General features: G+C 41.4%; 1 protein-coding gene across 5 annotated transcripts in view; it reads left to right on the top strand.

Annotated features, from left to right (window-relative positions):
* The first annotated feature begins 19,781 nt into the window (after positions 1-19,781).
* Positions 19,782-21,898, top strand: part of BEGAIN (brain enriched guanylate kinase associated) — a 260,116-nt gene continuing 257,999 nt past the window's right edge. For all 5 annotated transcript variants that reach the window (XM_048855775.2, XM_048855769.2, XM_048855776.2 and 2 more), the window contains exon 1: positions 19,782-20,026. The gene's annotated coding sequence lies outside the window, so the exon portion shown is untranslated. The remainder of the gene's footprint in view (positions 20,027-21,898) is intronic.

The raw sequence follows: 21,898 nt of genomic DNA, 5'->3' as shown, positions 1-21,898 counted from the left end.
CTCTCCCAAAATCCATATACAGTACATGCCTCTTTAATAGAGCTGCAAATTATGTAACCCAATACATAACAGTAATAATAATACCATCAACCAATATAGGAAATGTACAGTACTGTGCATAGGTTGTGTCTTGTCATAATTAAACATGTTTTTATAACAGTATATTACCGGGGGAAATAGAATGAAATCAAAACCAGAGACACTGTGTGAACGTGACAATGCCTCTGGCTGGGTCATTTGAAAGGACTGTAATAGTGAACTCTGGATTTAAATACCTATGTCTCCACTGCTTGAGCTAAATAGATAAATCGGCTTAGAGGCAGAAGCTGACCCAATACGTGGCCAAGCCACTAGTCGGGGACAAAAAACCCACACTGACTAGAGATAGGTTTCAGAGGAACAGCCGTGTTAGTCTGTATTCGCAAAAAGAAAAGGAGTACTTGTGGCACCTTAGAGACTAACCAATTTATTTGAGCATGAGCTTTCGTGAGCTACAGCTCACTTCATCAGATGTTTACCGTGGAAACTGCAGCAGACTTTATATACACACAGAGAATATGAAACAATACCTCCTCCCACCCCACTGTCCTGCTGGTAATAGCTTATCTAAAGTGATCAACAGGTGGGCCATTTCCAGCACAAATCCAGGTTTTCTCACCCTCCACCCCCCCACACAAATTCACTCTCCTGCTGGTGCTAGCCCATCACTTTGGCTAAGCCCAAAGTGATGGGCTAGCACCAGCAGGAGAGTGAATTTGTGTGGGGGGGTGGAGGGTGAGAAAACCTGGATTTGTGCTGGAAATGGCCCACCTGTTGATCACTTTAGATAAGCTATTACCAGCAGGACAGTGGGGTGGGAGGAGGTATTGTTTCATATTCTCTGTGTGTATATAAAGTCTGCTGCAGTTTCCACGGTAAACATCTGATGAAGTGAGCTGTAGCTCACGAAAGCTCATGCTCAAATAAATTGGTTAGTCTCTAAGGTGCCACATGTACTCCTTTTCTTTTTGACTAGAGATAGGTTGCAGTAAGCTCTCCTCTCTCCTCATTACATCATGGCTTTGGCTCATTGGGTGATTTAAAGCAAATGGAATTTTGAAGACAGTTAATCTGAAATATATAGACTTGTCAATATATTTCTTATTCTGTTCTCTAGGTGCCTGTCACCATAGCAGCTACATGATCTGGTAACTCTTGTCCTCTCATATAAAATGCTTAATGTTCCCTGCATGAGTTGAAAGGACTACTTTTAAGATCATGGTCACACCATCATCCCTAAGCTTGCTCGCTCCCTCCCTCTCTCTCTTTTAAATAGATATAGCATTGTGTACTGAAGAATCAAAGCACCCACTGGGATTTTCTAACAAAATGTACTTAAAACATAGAAAGGATATTCTACTGTAGGAGAGATCAAAATATCTCCTGTATCCTGTCTTCAGTTCATTGCTGGGTAGATCTTTGTCTGCTCTCAGAAAAAAAAAAACAGATTAATATAATTAAACACAGGTCCTAGACAGAAAATTATTTGCAACTATTTACTGCTTGGTCTGTGTTCCGGCACCTTTACTCAATCAAGATAGAAGTAGGTGTTTTAATTATCACACTAGCAATGAATTCAGAGATCATTAACCCTTTCTAGAGCATTATATTAGAGCATAGATCTAAATGTCTGCTATGAACATAAGATCTCTTTTCTCTCTGAAGTTTTCTGATAGCCTCATGATTTGGATGAGCAGGCAGTATAAATGGGGAGTACTCACCAGGGCTGAGTGGAGTGGACAATTACCTCCCTTGTTTTACACACAACACTTCTGTTAATACACCCAGAATGACATTAGCCTTTTTTGCAACGGCATCACATTGTTAATTCATATTCAATTTGTGATTCACTAGAACCCCCGGATCCTGTTCAGCAACACCACCGTCTAGCCAGTTATTCACATTTTACAGTTGTGCATTTGACTTTTGCTTCCTAAGTGAAGTACTTTGCACTTGTCTTTACTGAATTTCATCTTGTTGAATTCAGACCAAGTCTCCAATTTATCAAGGTCATTTTGAATTCTAATCCTGTCCTCCAAAGTGCTTGCAACATCTCCCATTGGTGTCATCTGTAAATTTTATGAGCATACTCTCCACTCCATTATCCACTAATGACAATATTGAATGGTACCAGACCCAGAACTAATCCCTGCAGGACCCCACTAGACACACCCTTCCAGTTTGACAGCAAACCATTGAAAACGAGTCTGAGTGCTGTCTTTCAATCAGATGTACACCCAACTTTACAGTGATTTATTCTACTAGGCCACATTTCTCCAGTTTGTTCATGAGAATGTCATGTAGGACTATATCAAAAGCCTTACTAAAATCACGATATAATCACATCTACTGCATCTCCCATATCCACTAGCTGAGTAACCCTGACAAAGAAGGAAATTATGTTGGTTTAGCATAATTTGTTTTTGACAAATCCATGCTGGTTGTTCCTTAAACCGTATTATGCTGTAGGTGCTTACAAACTGATTGAGAATTTGTTCCAGTATCATCCAGATATCAAAGTTAGGCTGACTTGTCTATAATTTTCCAATCCTCTTTGTTATTGCACAGTAAAGCTTAATTTTAAAAAGGCTAACAACTCACTACATAGAATGTGAATTTTTAAAGCTGCTTTTAAAAAAGTAGCAAAACAAATAAAAGCATTATTTGACCTGTCATTTACCACAAAATCATCATCATTCACCTAGTTATATTTCCTGTTGGCTTTTCATATGCTTCCAGTTCCCTACCTTTGTAGGACTCCTCATTTGCTATGGTTAAATGAGCAGTAACAAAATGACCTCTCTGAAGGTGGTATTGTTCTAAACTGGAGAACTTTAGTAAAGCACCTCAACATATAAAGCACCTCAACAGCCATACCATATTTGTGTAGCATGAATAACTTTCATGGCATGGTCATGGCTGGACCAATAGAGCAGTAACTACTCATCTACCCTTCCTACTTCACCAACATCAACATATGCCCTTGCTTTTGCCACCCTGATTCTGAATTTCTGTTCTGCATCTTTTAGTGCAGTTAGCCGCATTATAATCCCCTTGACAATAGAGAATTAGGTGGTTTTATTAGCCTACAGAAAAAAATATTTATTCCTTAAGAAAAAATCTTCTCCAAATAATAGATTTCTAAAGGGAAATTCAGCTAGGATGAGAGAAGTAATACTCCGTCTCCAGTAGCTAAGATCTGAAAAATATAGCTGTGGAAATATACTGTGAAGTGCAGCTTTACTAAGACCCATATGGAAGTCTGAAATGGCAGCCTGTGTGGAGGAAGAGATTTCTGTAATATTCTAAAATGTCTTGAGAAAAATAGAATGTTCAAGTCGTATTGACGGGATATTTGACAATAAATCCAAGGTACAGACTAAGGATGGAATGCCCCCAAATATAAACACCCTCCAACATTGGGGAAGGTTCAAATCCAAATCTGATCATCACAGCCTGCCTTTACTGCCAAGGTTCAGATCTGGATCCAAACTTTGGGTGGGATTTTCAGGACACCTTATTGCCTTAGGCCGCTTTGAAAATTCCAGTTTGTTTTGCTCAGGCCCATGTCCATTATGGATGACACAGAACTTGTGCTTTGGAGGATTATTTGAATGACTTATTGCCACAGATCCAATCTTTTTTCTTCAATAGAACTAGTTAATAACTAGATCAATCATCACTAAGGTTGATTGGAAGCCGCCCTGATTAGCCGCTTCCAAAGGACTAGATCTATATTTGGAGTCAGACCATATTGTGTCTTGCTAAATTGCAGCCAATTTCTTTACTTGATGTCCCAGACGAGGTTAGGACTGTGACTTGGACATGGTGCCCCTTACAGCTAGTGATACCAGTACTGTTATGAGTCAGGCCCCACAAAATCCCGAGGCTTTAAAATACATTTTGGATTTTTTTTTATTTGCCATCTATATTTTGAGTCTTTAGAGCGGGAGGGAGGAGGGCTTTAAGAAAAACGTGTACATTATTAAACATTTATAGTGTGGTAGCATTTATAGGCCACAGATTGGGCCCCATTGTGCTAGGCTTTATACGTATATATGACAAACAATTCCTAGCCCAAAGAGGAATTACCAGTATCGAGCGACTCATGATTTTATCATGAAAATTGGCAACAGCGTATCAAAGGATGATGACTGTGTCCACTGCTGACAGAGATAATTTAACACTTCCTAAAGGAAAGCAGGATGCCAGTTTTCTTCAAATAAATAGCCCATTGACTCAGCTTTTCCACACACCAGAACCATCCTGCATCTCGCCTCTCATCTAGCCAGGATCTAGCAGACAACCCTTCCTACACAGTAATATGTTTGAGGCAGGGTGACCCTCTGACAAAAGTTTGTGCTCCCCTGAAGGTTGCAACCCACAGGTAAAGAACCCCTGAAACAGCATTTCAACCCATATTTTTGAAGCTGATGACTGTGCTTATGTTGCCCTGTTTCCAAGATAAAGTCACTGAGGAGGTGGTAGCAAGGCAAGCACCAGGTTTCTTTAGATTTCCTTAATCTTTGTCAAGCATGTTTGCATCCTGAAGGGTGTAGATACACATGCAGTGCTATTGCTGGATAATAAAGAGACTTCCTCCTATGGACGGACAAAGGAGATCATCCTGCCAATTCCTTTCCAGAAGATCCAAGTTCAATGTTTTAGATCTGTCAGCAGACAGATACCACTGAGGTGGTGTGAAATGACTGTGGATCCTAAACATGATAAAGAGTATTGCATATGATTACCCTTAACAAGAAGAGAATCAATGTTGGATGTCAGCCAATTCACCCTGGAAGATCCACTCATCCTGGATTCTACTAAAAATGACTTAGTTGCCTTTTCTAGACAAAAGATGAAAATATAGACCCTACATCTGTTAGCAGAGGAGCCTCAGAACCAGTGTCAGCATCTGGAAGCAGAGTTTCTCAGTGAATCATAGAATATAAGGGTTGGAAGGGACCCCAGAAGGTCATCTAGTCCAACCCCCTGTTCGAAGCAGGACCAATTCCCAGTTAAATCATCCCAGCCACGGCTTTGTCAAGCCTGACCTTAAAAACCTCTAAGGAAGGAGATTCTACCACCTCCCTAGGTAACGCATTCCAGTGTTTCACCACCCTCTTAGTGAAAAAGTTTTTCCTAATATCCAATCTAAACCTCCCCCACTGCAGCTTGAGACCATTACTCCTCGTTCTGTCATCTGCTACCATTGAGAACAGTCTAGAGCCATCCTCTTTGGAACCCCCTTTCAGGTAGTTGAAAGCAGCTATCAAATCCCCCCTCATTCTTCTCTTCTGCAGGCTAAACAATCCCAGCTCCCTCAGCCTCTCCTCATAACTCATGTGTTCCAGACCCCTAATCATTTTTGTTGCCCTTCGCTGGACTCTCTCCAATTTATCCACATCCTTCTTGATGTGCACCCAACCTCCTACCACAGCAAAAGCCATAACATTCCCTCCCTTGCCCCCAACCACCACCAGCAGCAGAATAGCCTCAGGACCACAGAACAAGAGATTGCAAGAGCTTTCATCATTTATGTCTGAGGTTGTTTTGCTTTTGTCCTATTCTCTCTGTGGAACCTCAGTTGCAATAGGATCAAATTAAGAGGGGCACCTAACATAGAATGCAGGACTTCACAGCCCAAATTCAACCTCAAATCCTGTGTGTTTAAAAAAGGATTTTTAATCACATCTGGTGATAATCAGAAATAATTATCAAGCAAAGTATGTACTTGGACTGATACCAACTTCCAAGATTGGTGAAATCTGGTTGGCAGCTCAAGAAAACGATTCAGAAACAGTCCAAAACTAGTGATGCAGTGCAGCTCACAGGAGAGTTCGCAGAAGAGAATGACCCAGTTGGTACATCAGTCACTGTGCATATTGTCCTAGAGGATGACTTTAACAATGTAAAGTCACCTTCATGCATAGGTCCTCCAGCCTTAAGAGCACTCAGGAAAGCCTCTAATGAGCTCAATCAAGACTTTAAACTAGTGGACTCTCTGACATTTAAAAGGATTACCAATAACTAGAGCTATCAAGCGCGCGATTAATCTTTTAAAGCTTTTAATCGAGCTGTTAAACAAGAATAGAATACCATTTCTTTAAATATTTTTGGATGTTTTCTTCATTTTCAAATATATTGATTGCAATTACAACACAGAATACAAAGTCTACAGTGCTCACATTATTTTTATTTCATATATTTGCTTTGTAAAAAAACCAAAATAAATAGTATTTTTCAATTCCCCCATTACAAGTACTGTAGTGCAATCTCTATCACGAAAGTTGAACTTACAAATGTAGACTTATGTACCAAAAATAACCGCATTCAAAAATAAAACAATGTAAAACTGTAGAGCCTACAAGTCCACTCAGTCCTACTTTAGCCAATCTCTCAGACAAAACAAGTTTGGTTGCAATTTGCAGGAGATAATGCTGCCCCCTTCTTGTTTACAAAGTCACCTGAAAGTGAGAACAGGGTGTTCGCATGGCACTGTTGTAGCCAGCGTCACAAGAAATTTACGTGCCAGATGCACTAAAGATTCATATGCCCCTTCATGCTTCAATCACCATTCCAGAGGACATGTGTCTGTGCTGATGATGGGTTCTGCTGGATACTGATCCAAAGCATGTTCATTTTCGTCATCTGAGTCAGATGCCACCAGAAGAAGGCTGATTTTCTTTTTTGCTGGCTAGGGTTCTGTAGTTTCCGCCTTGGAGTGTTGCTCTTTTGTTGCTCCTCATCCCTCTCAGATTTTGGAGGGCACTTCAGATTCATAAACCTTGGGTTGAGTGCTGTAGCTATTTTTAGAAATCTCACATTGGTACCTTCTTTGCGTTTTGTCAAATCTGCTGTGAAAGGGTTCTTAAAATGAACATTTGCTAGGTCATCATCTGAGCTTGCTATAACACGAAATTTATGACAGAATGCGGGTAAAACAGAGCAGGGGACATACAATTCTCTCCCAAGGATCCCAAGGACATACAATTCTCTCTCACAAATTTAATTAATTCATTATTTTTCTAATGAGTATTATCTGCATAGAGGCATGTCCTCTGGAATTGTGGCCAAAGCATGAAGGGGCATACAATGTTTAGCATATCTGGCATGTAAATACCTTACCAAGCCAGCCACAAAAGTGCCATGCGAACGCCTGTTCTCACTTTCTCACATTATAAATAAGAAGCAGGCAGCAGTATCTCCTGTAAATGTAAACAAACTTGTTTCTCTTAGTGACTGGCTGAATAAGAAGTAGGACCAAGTGGACTTGTAGTCTCTAAAGTTTTACATTGTTTTGTTTTTGAGTGTAGTTATGTAACAAAAAAAAATAAAAAAAATCTACATTTGTAAGTTACACTTTCACAATAAACAGATTGTACTACAGTACTTGTATGAGGTGAATTGAAAAATACTATTTCTTTTATTATTTTTACAGTGCAAATATTTGTAATAAAAATAATCTAAAGTGAGCACTGTATACTTTGTATTCTGTGTTGTAATAGAAATCAGTGTACTTGAAAATGTAGAAAAACATCCAAAAATGTTTAATAATTTCAATTGGTAATCTATTAATTAATCGTGTGATTAATCATGATTAATTTTTTTTAATTGTGATTACTTTTTTTGAGTTGATTGCATGAGTTAACTGCAATTAATCGGCAGTCCTACCAATAACCTTTTTGTCCGCCACCCCCATTCCCTTGTCATTCTTTTTAGTTAATATACTATATTTTTATGTCAAGGGCCTTAGTTCACCAAGTGGTTGATGCGCATAATGGGCAATTCAGACCAGGCTGCACTTTCAGTTACTTTATCTAAAATAAAAACTCAGGGGGAACAACCCACTCTGGAGGGAAAACTGAAGCTTTTCATTCCAAAGCTTATTTAGAAAAAGAAACAACAGTACAAAGTGCTTGCAGGGACAAACCCTGTTAGTGACAGCAACCTCCTCTATCTGGAAGACAAGATATTTCATAAAGGATCTATAATTTTGCATCCCTCTCCAAAACATGAACTAAACAAGAGTCTTTTAGAACTTGATAAAAAGAACTTGGCTCAATTTACACATCAAAGACAATCTAGATGCCACCAGGCTGAGATTTAATGCTCTGATTGACAGAGGGAGCTCCAAATAGATTAGTTCCAGCTAGACACAGATTTTATTCCAAGAAGGTAATACTCCAGGGAGATTGTTAGCAAAGTAGGCTCAGGGCTGTACTGCACCTACATTAATCCCTGCAGATAGCACAAAAGATCGGAGATCTAAAAATAATATTTAAAAACCAACAATGCTTCCTTTGGATCTTTATAAAAAAAATCTGTTCAGCGCAGATCTTTCAAACTTCTATCCCAGTGAATGGATTTGTGAACTGTATCTGCATTCTGATCCTGGACTGGAGGGAAGAGATGAACAAGGTTGGGGTTTTCAAAGGTTTAGGGAGTTAACACTCCTAGCGGAAGCAGTTTGCTCTTCATATTCCATTCTAGGCACTGAAAGACATGAGGTTGCTCAAAAGATGTCTTTAAAATGCTAGTGTGATGCTAGCTTTTAATCTTCTCCTGAAACTTCCATCTCAAATTTAATTTTCTCAAAATCAACCAAACTGATCAACTTTCAGGTTTCAAAATTAGCTTGGATACCTAAGCATTAGCTGGCCAATCTCCTGGGATCCCCTGACCCAGTGAGTCATTTTCTTCTTCTCATGATTCTAGGGAGTTGTTCTACTATCTTTGGGTCTACAGCCCAAGTTAACATTCTGTTCTTCACACTATTACAAATTTTACTGTTTAAGAAAATCAAAGAGGGCCTCTTCAGGTGGTTCTTCCTTCTCTCTCTGAGTAGGATTAATGTAATTAGAATGGCAATAGTCCATGAAATACCATATTTACTGCATATGTTTCCTCCCGTTATAACCAAAATACACATGTACGGCTTGGACATCTTGTTCTCTCGCTTCATCTGACATGGTGCATACCCACACATGCACCTATCCAATCTCAAGATGGCTAGAAAAAGGGAGAGCTTGCTTTTCCTTGAGTCAAGCTTTTATAACATCATGTCAACTTGGCTTCGGAAGAGACTGGGTAGGTAGAAGCAGGAAGGCATACCCCTTTGTGAAAATAGAGTTGGCATTGGTAGAGTCAATTATTCAGTTGCTCTTCTTACCAAATACCAGCTAACATTCTGGGGAAGTAGTCTTAGACATGCCTAGCCTACTCAAGAATTTGAAGCTTTTTATACTGGGGTGTAAAATTAAAAGAGATACTGTTACATTTCTGGAGAAAGCGCCAGAAAAGCTCACAACATATTGAGTAGAGAGTTTGTTACAGATGGTGGAAGGAGTACAATCTGGTTGAATAGCCATAAAGTCTTAAAACAACAAATAAAAGACTGTATAAGATAAATAGTTCATAGATTATATAATCATACCAGTTTCCTTAACAGGTTTATTTCCAGCGTTAACCTACTCTATTTAAAATGCAAGGTGGAGATAAGTAAGAGGACACATGGCTGGCAGAACTGAACACAAGTCAAGTCCTTTTGGGTCCAAGTTTTTCCAAATCAATTGCTTTAGTGTGGTTTTTTCCATATCTCCCATTTTTCACAAGTTTCTGTAGATTTGGTTGGACAGCAGTGAGCTCACTTTGTATTGCTTTTAATAAAATATGTATATCTTCAAAGCTGGAGGTGGTGGTGGCGGTGGTGGTGGCAACAGCAGCAAAACAACCCAGGTAATTAACCAATATATATCAAAAGTCAGGCCCTTCTGGGGTAAAGAATGATACTACCCCAAAAAACCAAATGCCTCCTAACAACTGCTTTCATTAATAACTTGTTTCTTGTGTACTCAGTAATGTTCACAGAGTTGTTTAGATTCTGGTACATATGTGAAATGAATGAAAACTGTGGGAAGTTGTGTGTAGGTGTACAACAGCCAAGCTGCTAAAAGCTGAGTGTGACTGATGTGGAGATAGCAGGCTATGTGTGGAGAATGATAAATACAGGGGAGGAAAGGATTAGTCCACATGTGAATGGTAGCTTGTTATACATTGTCTGCAGTATGCCGTAACTACCACACCCAGGAACTTGATTGGCATGCCGGGCTGTCCCCTGCAAAGCCCCTTGGGGGGAGGAGGAGGTAGAGGATAGCTCTCCTCAGCAGAAAGAGAGGCAGCCATTTTGGGACTTTCCTGGTAAAAGGGCCTGAAACTGACCCAAGCCCATTGGTCCTAAGGTGGCGGGGAGGGTTCAGAGAGTCCCTGAGGAGGCAAGAACAAGACACTCTGCCACCTTGGATGGGGGTTACACAGGTGAATCCTTAGAAATTAAGTTTTCAGGTTTGGACAAAACCTACAGCTGAATGCTTCATAAAAAGGTCAGTGAATTTCATGCAGCTCTTGTGTTTATGTGATGCCAAGTGTCACACAGTGGAACCCATTCATTCCGCTGATGCCAAAAAGTGATTTTTTAATGGATTTTTGTGATATAAAGGTAACATAAAACTAAGTGTAAAACAGCTGAGAACCAATGGGGAAAAAAACGCTGCTTGCAGTATAGCTCTCCAAACACTGAGGGTTTTTTCAAGTTTCTCCTCAGAAAAATCTACAATTTCTGAAGGTGCTCCAGTACCTCCCACCCCTATTTCCCTACTTTACTGCCGCCTTATTTAAGTCTTGCATAAACATGTTTAGCAATAGAAAACCCTTCCAGACCCACAGGTTGAGTCATCTTCCTCCTCCACACTCCCAGCTTCTGCCATCCCATGTGGAGAGAATAAGTGAAACCATGTGCAGAATTCAAATCTTAGTCTCCTGGATGAAACTCACCCAGTGCACACATCTAGCACAAGGCTCTAAGCCTCGCATTAGGGGCATGAGCAGTGCTTCAGTGTGCAGACGGCCTCATGCACTGAAGTGAGTTTCACCTTAAGATTTGGTGACTAGTCCTAAAGTTGGGAGTTGGGGGTTAAATATAAATAACCCCTCGTTTTCATTTAAAACATGCTTCACATGGCATAGGAATAAATGGCAAGAAAACTCAAGTGTACTAACCTGAGCTAACTGCTGCCTTGAAGACAAGCCCTGACACAATAGTCAGCAGTGACTGGAGATGGTCATGGTGACTTTGGTTTTAAAAAGGTGCCTAATCCCCTTGATGCCGAAGCACTGAATCTTCTCCCTATTTTCATGAATAGGGCTTGGTAAGGAACATTTCTGCAGTTGAGCTAGCTTCTTGAGTGAGAGCAGCTATGCAGGGAACCACCACTCAAGCTACCGAGTGATTTGCTCAGAAGCACAGAGCGATTGGATTTGCAATTAACGTGTTGCAACTCAAGCTGCCGCATCCCCACTGCACTGCGAGCTCCATCAGTGCCAGCAGCACTTGAGCTTCAGCTTCCCATCCCAAAGGGCCAGCTAGCTTGAGTTTAAAGCACCACCTAACTGAAGCTAGCAATTTGTGCGTGTGGACGGGAATCAGGTTGGGAGTAACAATCATAGGTGCTACCGCACCCCCTGGCTTGAAGTGGTTTCCATCATATACAGGGTTTACAGGTTGGTTCAATGGCTCTCAGCACCCCCACTATATAAATTGTTCCAGCACCCCTGGCAACAGTTAAGCAACATCTCAAGCTAACACTGCAGTGAAAACAAGCACCTAGTCTCAAAAGTAAGCACAGGTCAGAGGCAGGGGAGTTTTTCACTCCAGTTACATGCAGTATAAACGAAGGCACTTCTGCAGACAAGCTAATAATTTTATGTCAGTTGTCAGAAGCCATCATGGGGATGGTCAGGGCTAGTGGTTGGAGCCATGGGGTCAGAGCCAGAATCAGGAGTCCATAGAGGGATTGGAGCAAGGCAGGAACAAGAGCAAGGCTTGAGGAGTTTGCAACCACTGTCAGGCAGGAGAGAGGGTAAGCCCGGGAGTGTAACTGAGCAAACTGAGCTGCTGTTCCTCTCATGGGGCTTATATACCTGCCCTGCGTGTCACCAAACCAGTTCCTGGCTTGTGAATTGGTGGGAGCCTTGCACAGGAGCTACTCATCACTTCACAACAGTGTTTCTTAAAACTAATTAATAGATTTCCAAGACCAGATGGCACCATTATGATCACATAGTCTGATGTTCAGCGCAACACAACCTAGTACTTCCTGCACAAGGCCCAATAATCTTGTGGCTGAACTAGATGATATTTTTTAGAAAAATATCCAGTCTTAACTTGAAGACTCCAGGTGATGGAGAATTTACCGCATCCTTTAGTCAATTCTTCCATGGTTAATCCATTTACTGTTAAAAAGTTGCAGCTCATGTGGAGTTGAATGTTTTCCTAACCTTAGCTTCTAGCCATTGGATCTTTATATGTCTACATTTGGGTTTGAAGCCAGCGTTACTATAGTACAGACTTCCAATACCAAACACCAAAGCAAACTCTATTAATAAATATTAAAGATTCCAAAACTTCTACTATTTTTCTAAACAGTATGACTCGCAGATTTAACAGGAGCATCACAAGACCCAACCAGTCACCAGTAATAAGTGATGTGCTCACTTCTTCAAAAGGAATTGAACTAAGATCTCTAACTAATTTCCTGCTCACAGTCTTTAAATTATAACTTTTGTTTATTAGCAACAGCATGCTGAACTTCAGCACATGATCCAACGTTCAATCCTTCTCCCATTGGGGTCAGGAAACATCATATTGCAATACCCTTATTCACATTTGGTAGTAAATTACTCCACTAATCATCCCATTAACTTCAATGGAACTTCACAACTACTCAATGTGAATAAGAATATCAGTCTGGGCTTAAGGTTTTGCTATTGACCTCAGTGAGAGCAGGCTGGGGTCATTACAGATTAAATGCTCCATGAGATCAGTCCCCTGAATCATCCAGTCCCACCAACCTCCCTTTAAAGGGGACATTTTAACTCATACACTAAATTCTAATTTTTTTGAGTGGACAAGAGTTATGATTCTAGTTGCATTATTATTGAAAATAAAGAGTGGGGCTCACCTACATTTTCACTTCCTACTGCTACTTGGGACTATTGTTAGTGATTATTTGATTGAGAGAAGAGGAACATATGGAGAGGGAAATGAGAAGCAATGAATGGTTAGACGGCTGTTCTCTGCAAGATATATTTAGAATCAATCATATTGTGATGATTGTTCAGCCAGGCTAGTGATCATAAATTGTACAGCTTTCCCCAGCTCACTGGCTGTGCAAACTATTCACTTTACACCCTTTGAATTGCTTCATGTTTCCTGCACAGGCATTTACAGTGGAATGAATGTGTGCAGGGAGAGGCACAAAGTGAAAGAATCCTTGTCTGGGTCCGAGCTGAAAAGCCTTGGCTCCCTGCAAATGGGAAAACAAGGTGAGAAGAGAAGGTGGAAGTATAAAAGCGGCAGAGGGAGGGGTTGTTTATTGTTGGTTAATTGCAGTGCTTTTGATTTGTTAGTCCCAGAGAAGTTATTTGTTTTGCTTCACTTCATTACATGTTAACAGAATTGTTCACTAAGAACCCAGAGTCTGGCTGCTCCCTGCACAGGAGCACAAGGAAGGAAGAGTACGTGTACAGGGGACTGGCTACAGTTTCAGTCCATATTCTCCCTGAATTTGAGTATGGCTCCTGGCTAGAGCAAGAGCTCCAAAATGGCCCACGCTCACAGTTCTTCCCCCATCAGCTGACTGGAGAGGGGAGCATGCACTCAAGACCCTTAAGAAGTGCAGCTGTGTCACCCCACACATTCATAGAAGATCTTGGAAACCAGAATTGTATGGGAATGATCTGAGTTTTGTCATGACATATCTTTCACAGAACGTGTGGTAGCAGTGAGGTGGGAGCGAAGACATACCTGAGGTGGTCTGTCCAATGTAGCAAAAGAGCATCACCCATGGACCCCTGGCCTAGAGCTGCTCTGGAGCACTACATGGGAAATTTCTTGTGTGGGAAGTGAACAGGTCCCAGGATAGTGTTCCCCACTGGGTGAATATCTTGTTCAGAGCTGAATTGTGCATCTCGCATTCGTGATCTGTGGAGAAGGGCCTGCTGAGATTGTCCACCAGAGAGTTCCGCACACCCAGTAGGTATGTCACCAAGAGTGTTATGTTGTTCCTGATGCACCAGCTCTATAAGCGGATTGTTTTCTGCCCAAATGGGATGGAGCAAAATACCTTCCTTTCTGTGTAAAGGCAGTCCTGTTGTCTGACGTTATCTGGATATGGCAGGACCGAACGAGTGGGAGGAATGCACTGCAGGCTAGACAGACGGCTCTGAGTTCTAGTAGGCTCCTATGAATCCTGGTCTCCCAAAGAGCTCAAATGCCCTGTGCAGTCTGACCGTCCCGGTGGGCTCCCCACCCTGCGAGGGACGTGTCCAGGCTGATGGCCATGTCGGGCATGGATGTAAAAGGGACTCCCACATGCACTTGTTCCCGGTTCATCTGCCAAACAAAAGAAGCCATGACTCCGGTGCGAATTGTTACCAGACAGACAAGAAGAATGCCACGGTAAGCAAACAGACCAGAGCTAGGCCTGTAGGCAATAGAGATGAAGCTTGTCAAATGGTGTTATGTAAGTACATGTAGCCCAATAGGGAAAGACAGATCTTGACTGTGCTCCGAGGATAACCTGTCTTATCAAGTTCATGGTTTGGAATCTTTCCCTAGGAATGTAGGTCATGCTGCAGTCGAGACTAGGGTCACTCCTATATGATCTCTGGGGAGTCAAAGTGGATTTTTCTTTGTTGACACAGATTCACAAGGAAGTTAGCAGACACAGCAGGAACAGGGTCACCGACAGGCAGAACCAGCAAGGAGATCCAATCTGGAGCCAGTGCTCCAGATACAGAAAGACAGTATAGCCACCCTCCTGCAGAAAGTGGATTGATGCCAATTTTTGAATAAAGACATTCAGTGGGCATAGATTGAAAATTGGCTTCCATCCTCCATTTTTCCTAGGACTAAGAAATATGGGAAGTAAAAGCCTTTCCCCTTTGTTGCTGAGGTAGCACTTGCTCTATAGCCCCTTGCTCAAAGAAAGAGTCTACCTCCTGACAGGGGATGTCCTCATGAGAGTAGTCCCTGAAGAGGGGCAGAAAGAAGGTTTGTAATGTGGAGGTGAGAAAAACGTGACTGTGTAGAGTGAATGATCTCTAGCACCCTCTTGTCCATTGTTACTGCCCTCCAGTTGTGAGTGAAGTGGGTGAGGTGGCCACCAAAATGTGGGGGAAGTGTAGGATGACATCAATATAGGAACATGGTTCTCAAACATCCTCATCAGTAGTAGCCCCCAGGTGGTGGGTGGAGCTGAGCAGTGACAGTAGAGGTGGAGGAGGCCAAGTACCTGAGTCTTTTTACCCTCTGCAATTTGTACGGCAGTTCATAACAGCACTTGTGATACAATGGTTATGGGGACGGTCTTGGCCACTACACTTGTTTGTGGTGTTTCCTCTATGGAGCTAGGGTAAAAATAACCAGGGAACAGGGGGGTTGTTCTGGTGTCTTTGACTGAGTAAAGGGATGCAACAGTTTTTCCACTGAATAATTTAGCCTCGTCTAAAGGTGCGGCCTCAATGTATTTTGTACCTCCCTGGGGAACCCCAAGGACCAGAACCAGCACCTCCTTACAATTGCTATAGCTGTCCCTCTCAAGGCAGTATCAGCAACATCCACTACAGCTTGAAGAGATGTTTTATCTACCAGTCTTCACTCATCAATCAGAACTTGGAATTGGGCCCAGTCCTTCCGAGGGACTTTGTTCTTAGAGTCTAAGAATTTGGAGTAGTTGGTGAAACTGTACTTTGTTAACAGGGCCTGGTAGTTATCGATTCAAAACTGAAAGCTGGTGGAAGAAAATACCTTTCTCCCTAAGAGGTCAAGGCTTTTAGCACTGTCATCCATGGGTGTTAACTTGGCATGTTGTAGCTAGACCTCTCCGTGACTGCTTGGACCACCAGGAAGTTGGGTGATGGGTGTATAAACAGGGGCTCCATTCCCTTGGCTTGTACAAAATAACATCTCTAAGACCTTTCTGGGGGTGTGGATGCAGGAGTATGCTAAACTACCCTGGCTGGTTGCATAACGGCCTTGTTCACTGGAAGGACCACTCTTCTAGTACCAGAAGGTTGTAGAATATCCAGTAGTCGATGCTGAGTATCCAGGACCTCCTTAAGTTGGATCTGAAACTCAGTCTTCAGCCTCTGCAGGAGCTCTTGGTACTGTCTGTGGTCATCAGATGGGGATAGCAAAGATGGGCAATTGCCTCATCTAGCAAGGAGGAGGATACCCCTTTTGGAACTGTCAGTCTCAGTCAATGAATGATCCGGCAGGATGGGACAGGGGAACATTCCCGTCTCCTCAAGTTGGTTTCTTCTTCTGGTGTCGCAATGTCCCCAAGCAAGGTTGGACCCAAAAGAAAAGGAGATTGTGGGTAAGGTAGGGCAAAGAGTCTCCAGAGGTGTAGGTTTCAGTGCATCCAGGTAGTTTGGACCAACATATCTGATGCATCCCTGGTTATCATGGATGGTGAATCGTTGGGGGGGCAGACTGGTCCAGAGCAGAGTCTAGCCTGGAACTCTAGATGGTATCAGCAGGTGCCGATCCTTGGGCTTATGAGTTGGAACTGAATTCAGTACTGACAGATCCTTACTTAGTTGCATCATACCTTCATGTTCAGGAGGTTTGAGAGGACCTAAGCCTGTAGGCACAACACATGAGGACTCATCTGACTTGGGTGGAATCAGGGAGGGATCTTTTAATCTCTGAGCAGTTTAGAAGATCTGTCCTTGAGTTTGAGACAGTGCCCTTTACTCTCATCAGATGCCCTCAGAAACAAATTCTTTGTTCTGGCCTCAGCTCCTGAGTTTGTGCATGGAGAGGCACTGCCCACTGACTGAGGCCATTTTACAGGAGGGGTCTCCCCAGCCCAGGTCCAACTGAGGTCTACATGAGATGCTTCTTTAATCAGAGCTACTGTGGAGTTAAATGGAAATTAAAAGGAACAGTCACACAAGTGAATGCCTGCAAGCTGCGTGGAAACAAGTTAAAACACCATAATAGAGTCTGAAACTAAATGTGTACTCCAAATGTGAAGGGGGGAGGGGAAGTGCTACCATGGCTAAACAGAGTAAAAGAGGTGTAAGAGGCACAAAGGCACTCTTTAAATATCGGAAGTCAAATCCTAGTGAGGAAACTAGAAAGAATAAAGTCTAGCAAGTCAAGTATGAAAGTATAATTAGGCAGGCCAAAAAGCAGCTAGCAAAACACACAAAACCTAATAGCAATTTTTAAAGTACATCAGAAGCAGGAAGCCTGGCAAACAAATCAGTGGGGTCAAGACGCTAAAAGACCACTCAAGGAAGACAAGACCATTGCAGAGAAGTTAAATGAATTCTTTGCATCGATCTTCACTCCAGCAGATATTGGAGATCCCCACACCTGATCAGTTTTTAAGGTGACAGGTCTGAGGAACTGTCCCTGATTGAGGTGTCAGTAGAGGTGGTTTTGGAACAAATTGATAAATTAAACAGTAATAAGTCACCAGGTACAGATGGTATTCACCCAAGTGTTCTGAAGGAACTCACGTAGGAAATTGCAGAGCTACTAACTGTGGTATGTAACCTATCACTTAAATCAGTTTCTGGACCAGACGACTGGAGGGTAGCTAATGTACACACCAATTTTTTTAAAAAGTCTCAAGAGGCAATCCTGGCAATTACAGGTTGGTAAGCCTAACTTCAGTACCAGGTAAATTGATTGAAACTATAGTAAAGAACAGAATGACCAGACACATAGAAGAACATAATATGTTGGGGAAGAATCAACACAGCATTTGTAAAGGGAAATCATGCCTCAGCGATCTATTAGAATTCTTTGAGGGGGTCAGCAGACATGTGGACCAGGGTGATCCAGTGGATATAGTGTATTTGTACTTTCAGAAAGCCTTTGATAAGGTCCCACACCAAAGGCTCTTAAGCAACGTAAGCAATCGTAAGAAAGAGTGAAGGTCCTTTTATGGATCACTGACTGGTTAAAAGATAGAAAACAAAGGGTAGGAATAAATGGTCAGTTCTCACAATGGAGAGGGGTAAATAGCAGAGTCGCCCAAGGATCTGTATTGGGACCTGTGCTGTTCAACATGTTCATAAATGATGTAGAAAAAGGGATGAACAGTGAGTTAGCAAAGTTTGCAGATGATACAAAATTACTCAAGATAGTTAAGTCCAAAGCTGACTGTGAAGAGTTTCAAAGGGATCTCACTAAACTGGTGACTGGGCAAGAAAATGGCAGAAGAAATTCAGTTGTTGATAAGTTCAAAGTAATGCGCATTGTAAAATATTCAAAATGATGGGGCCTAAATTAGCTGTTACCACTCAAGGAAGAGATCTTGGAGACATTGTGGATAGTTCTCTGAAAACACCTGCTAAATGTGCAGCACCAATCAACAAAAGCTAACAGAATGTTAGGAACTGTTAGAAAAGGGATAGCTGATCAGACAGAAAACATGATATAAATCTACTATATCATACTATATAAATCTACAGTATGCCCACACCTTGAGTACTGCTTGTTTCAGAAAAGATCTACTAGAATTGGAAAAGTTACAGAGAAGGACAACCAAATGATTAGGAGCATGGAACAGCTTCCATATAAGGAGACATTTAAAAAAACAGAACTATTCAGATTAGAAAAGAGATGACTGAGTGGGGATATGATAGAAGTCTATAAAATCATGAATGGTGTAGAGAAGTGTTATTTAGCCCGTAACATAAGAATCATGGGTCACCCAATGAAATTAATAGGCAGAGGGTTTAAAACAAACATAAGGAAGTACTCCTTTACATATCACAGAGTCAACCTATGGAACTCGTTGTCAAGGGATGATGTGAAGGCCAAAATTATAACTGGGTTCAAAACAAACAAAAGAATTAGATAGGTTCATGGAGGATAGGTCCATCAATGGCTATTAGCCAAGATGGTCGGGGACACAACCCCATGCTCTAGGTGTCCCTAAACCTCTGACTGCTAGAAGCTGGAACTGGATGACAGGGTATGAATCACTCAATAAATCTGTTGTTCTTTCGCTCCCTCTGAAGCCCAAGTCACTGGAGTGTGATGTCCGTTTTTGTGTACTTATGTGTGGTTAACAAATTACACAGGCAAATGTTATGTTGTGGACACAATTAAAGCACAGTTGGGTTTGCATATGAACTGCAAAGTTGTGTGTACAAATGATTTATGCATGTACAACAGAGGCTGGATTGAGGCCATTGAAAAATTTCACCCCTGAAGATTAAAGATGCAGCAGGATGCTGTGTTTCTTAATTGTGTTCCACATGCTGTATACAGTAATATAATCTTGATAGGGCAGTTCCTGTATTGTTTGCTCAAGGTCTGATCTGGATAAGTATCCAAGTGCCCAGCCAGAACCACTTCCACTAAGAACCAAGATCTCAACACTTAGTCAATGGGTATTTTGACTATGTAAGGACTGAAAGATTAAACTTTATACAATTATCCAATTAAAGTCATATATAGCATTGACTCAGTGTCAGTCTCGCTTGTATGTGATTAACTAGTGATTTCTTTCATTGGTGGTATGCTGTGACCCTGCTTGATGCCATTAAAGTTTGTGACAACATAGGAAAGCCCCAACCAGCAAATTGTGAATGACTTAAGTGCTTTGCAAAAAGAAAAGGAGTACTTGTGGCACCTTAGAGACTAACCAATTTATTTGAGCATGAGCTTTCGTGAGCTACAGCTCACTTCATCGGATGCATACCGTGCTGATTTGGCTCTGCAGCACTCACAGGAATTCATTCTCAGCTGGTTTCCTTAAAACAAAGTGATCCTGTCTTTCAGTTTAAGAAAAAAGCTGCAACTGTTGAAGCAGCATGCACTTAATAAGCTACTTCTAAATCTGGCTTCATCATTTCAGTCTGTGGACTAGCAGACCAGAAGCTGCAGAATCCTTCTCAAGTAAGTCTTTTCCTTTAATGTACAGCATGCCTATTTCTTCATTTAAAATGTATAACAGGCAGCCAAACTCTTCAGCACAAGACCCATCGTGCTGCAATCTGATATCTGAATTTCCTGTTTTAATGTGATTTAATGTATCCTGTTGTTTAATTTGGCAGACATTACTGCCTTTAAAAAAGGAAACATTTAATATATTATGGGGCAAGATGGCAAATTACCTGGGTGCAGCTGCCCAGAGCTGCAATGCTAGAAAGCTAATTGAATGATTTATACTTGACTGTCATAATAGGTTTTTTGGGGAAAAAAAGAATTCACCTTTCATTTGCATAATGCACATCATGGAACAAGCCTATTTGCTCTCATGATAAATGGAACGTGCATCAAGAATATGCTGCTGGCCATCAAGTATGAAATTAGGAAAGTGATTTTTTTATCTGCAAAAGGGAAAAAAGTCATTCTGGCATTCTACCCAAATAATACTAAAGCTGATGCATACATATTAAGCAATACTTAGTGATTTGTACTAAATATTGAAGGAGAATGTTTATAGTGGATGATTGTTGAATTATACAAGATATTAGTCAATTGTTGCTAAATCTTAACATTAGCTTTCATGTATCAAAGAACTTATTTGTATGCGAGACAGCATAAATCCTATTCCACTTGCCAAAACAAATGGCACGTATGGTAGCCTGCCTTTCTCAAGAGTATTTGTACAGTTCACCAGACATGTTCATCAGGACCGGATGAAGTGAGCGGGGTCAGGAAAGATAAAGGGAAAAGGAGCAGTTTTTACTGTTTAAGTCACAACCGTTGTAGGGGGAAGTTAAGAAAGGAGGTCCTTGCAGCGGATAGCCCAAGGGTCTCTACATACGATTGCTGTAACATACACATACTTCTTCACTTAGTAGCTGCTTTACTAGCTGCTTAGGTTCCATTAACATAGCACGTGATCCACCAACAGTGAATGAGCAATATGTGCAGTGTAGAAATTCACTGTAACTACATAAGCATACAACATGCTGCATCTCTGCTAGTAATGTCCAATTACACTTTTAACACAACATTTTCTTCCACCATCCTTCAGCAACACAACATTTTATGTATGGGAAAATATATTACCTGTATAAGTCAACTATTCAAATAACTCGTTTGTCATAGGGAAAATATCCAAATACTTTCTTCTGATTCCAGCCAGCCCCCTAACCTACTGCAAGACCAATAGGAAAGAGGTACATGTATTTCTCTGGGTTATTTTCAGATTGTTCATAACAAAACCTTTTTAAGATACACACAACATCAGGTCAACTCATTTATATGCAGACATGCTTTTGAGCACCTTTTTTCAGAATATGCTGAAGAATGGAACTAGAGCAGCCATTTCCTTATTTATTGTATAATAGAGATGGAAAATCTTTGGAGGATTATGCACAGAGAGATAATGAATACATGTGAAGAGGAGGAACAAAACCACCGGCATAGGACTTTGGTGAACAATACCTATTTCCTCTGGAAACAAGAACAAGCATCCTGGGATCAGAAAATTAGGGTCTGTAGTGAATTCTTGGGATAAGAGAAATTTTGACAGAGTTTGAGTTAACCCTATGATAGCACACAAATGGGCAGAACTCCGACAGCTGTGCCACAGGGGTTCTCTCAGCTGCTGATAGTTCAACATAAATTAGACTCAGGACATGCAATTTCAGTGTGATAAGGCAGCCAAGAGAAGGTATTACAATCTCAGGTGGCATATAGGCATTGCATTTCTGTTATTCGTATTGCCATTCCTTTTCAGTCAGAAGAAACTGCCTTTCTACACCTGGGAGTCTTGTAGGCAAATAACATGGTATCACCAACCCAGGTTGGTCAAAA

Source organism: Caretta caretta, chromosome 6, assembly GCF_965140235.1.
Source record: "Caretta caretta isolate rCarCar2 chromosome 6, rCarCar1.hap1, whole genome shotgun sequence".
Classification (NCBI taxonomy): Eukaryota; Metazoa; Chordata; order Testudines; family Cheloniidae; genus Caretta; species Caretta caretta.
This window is presented reverse-complemented; position numbering and strand designations above follow the sequence as displayed.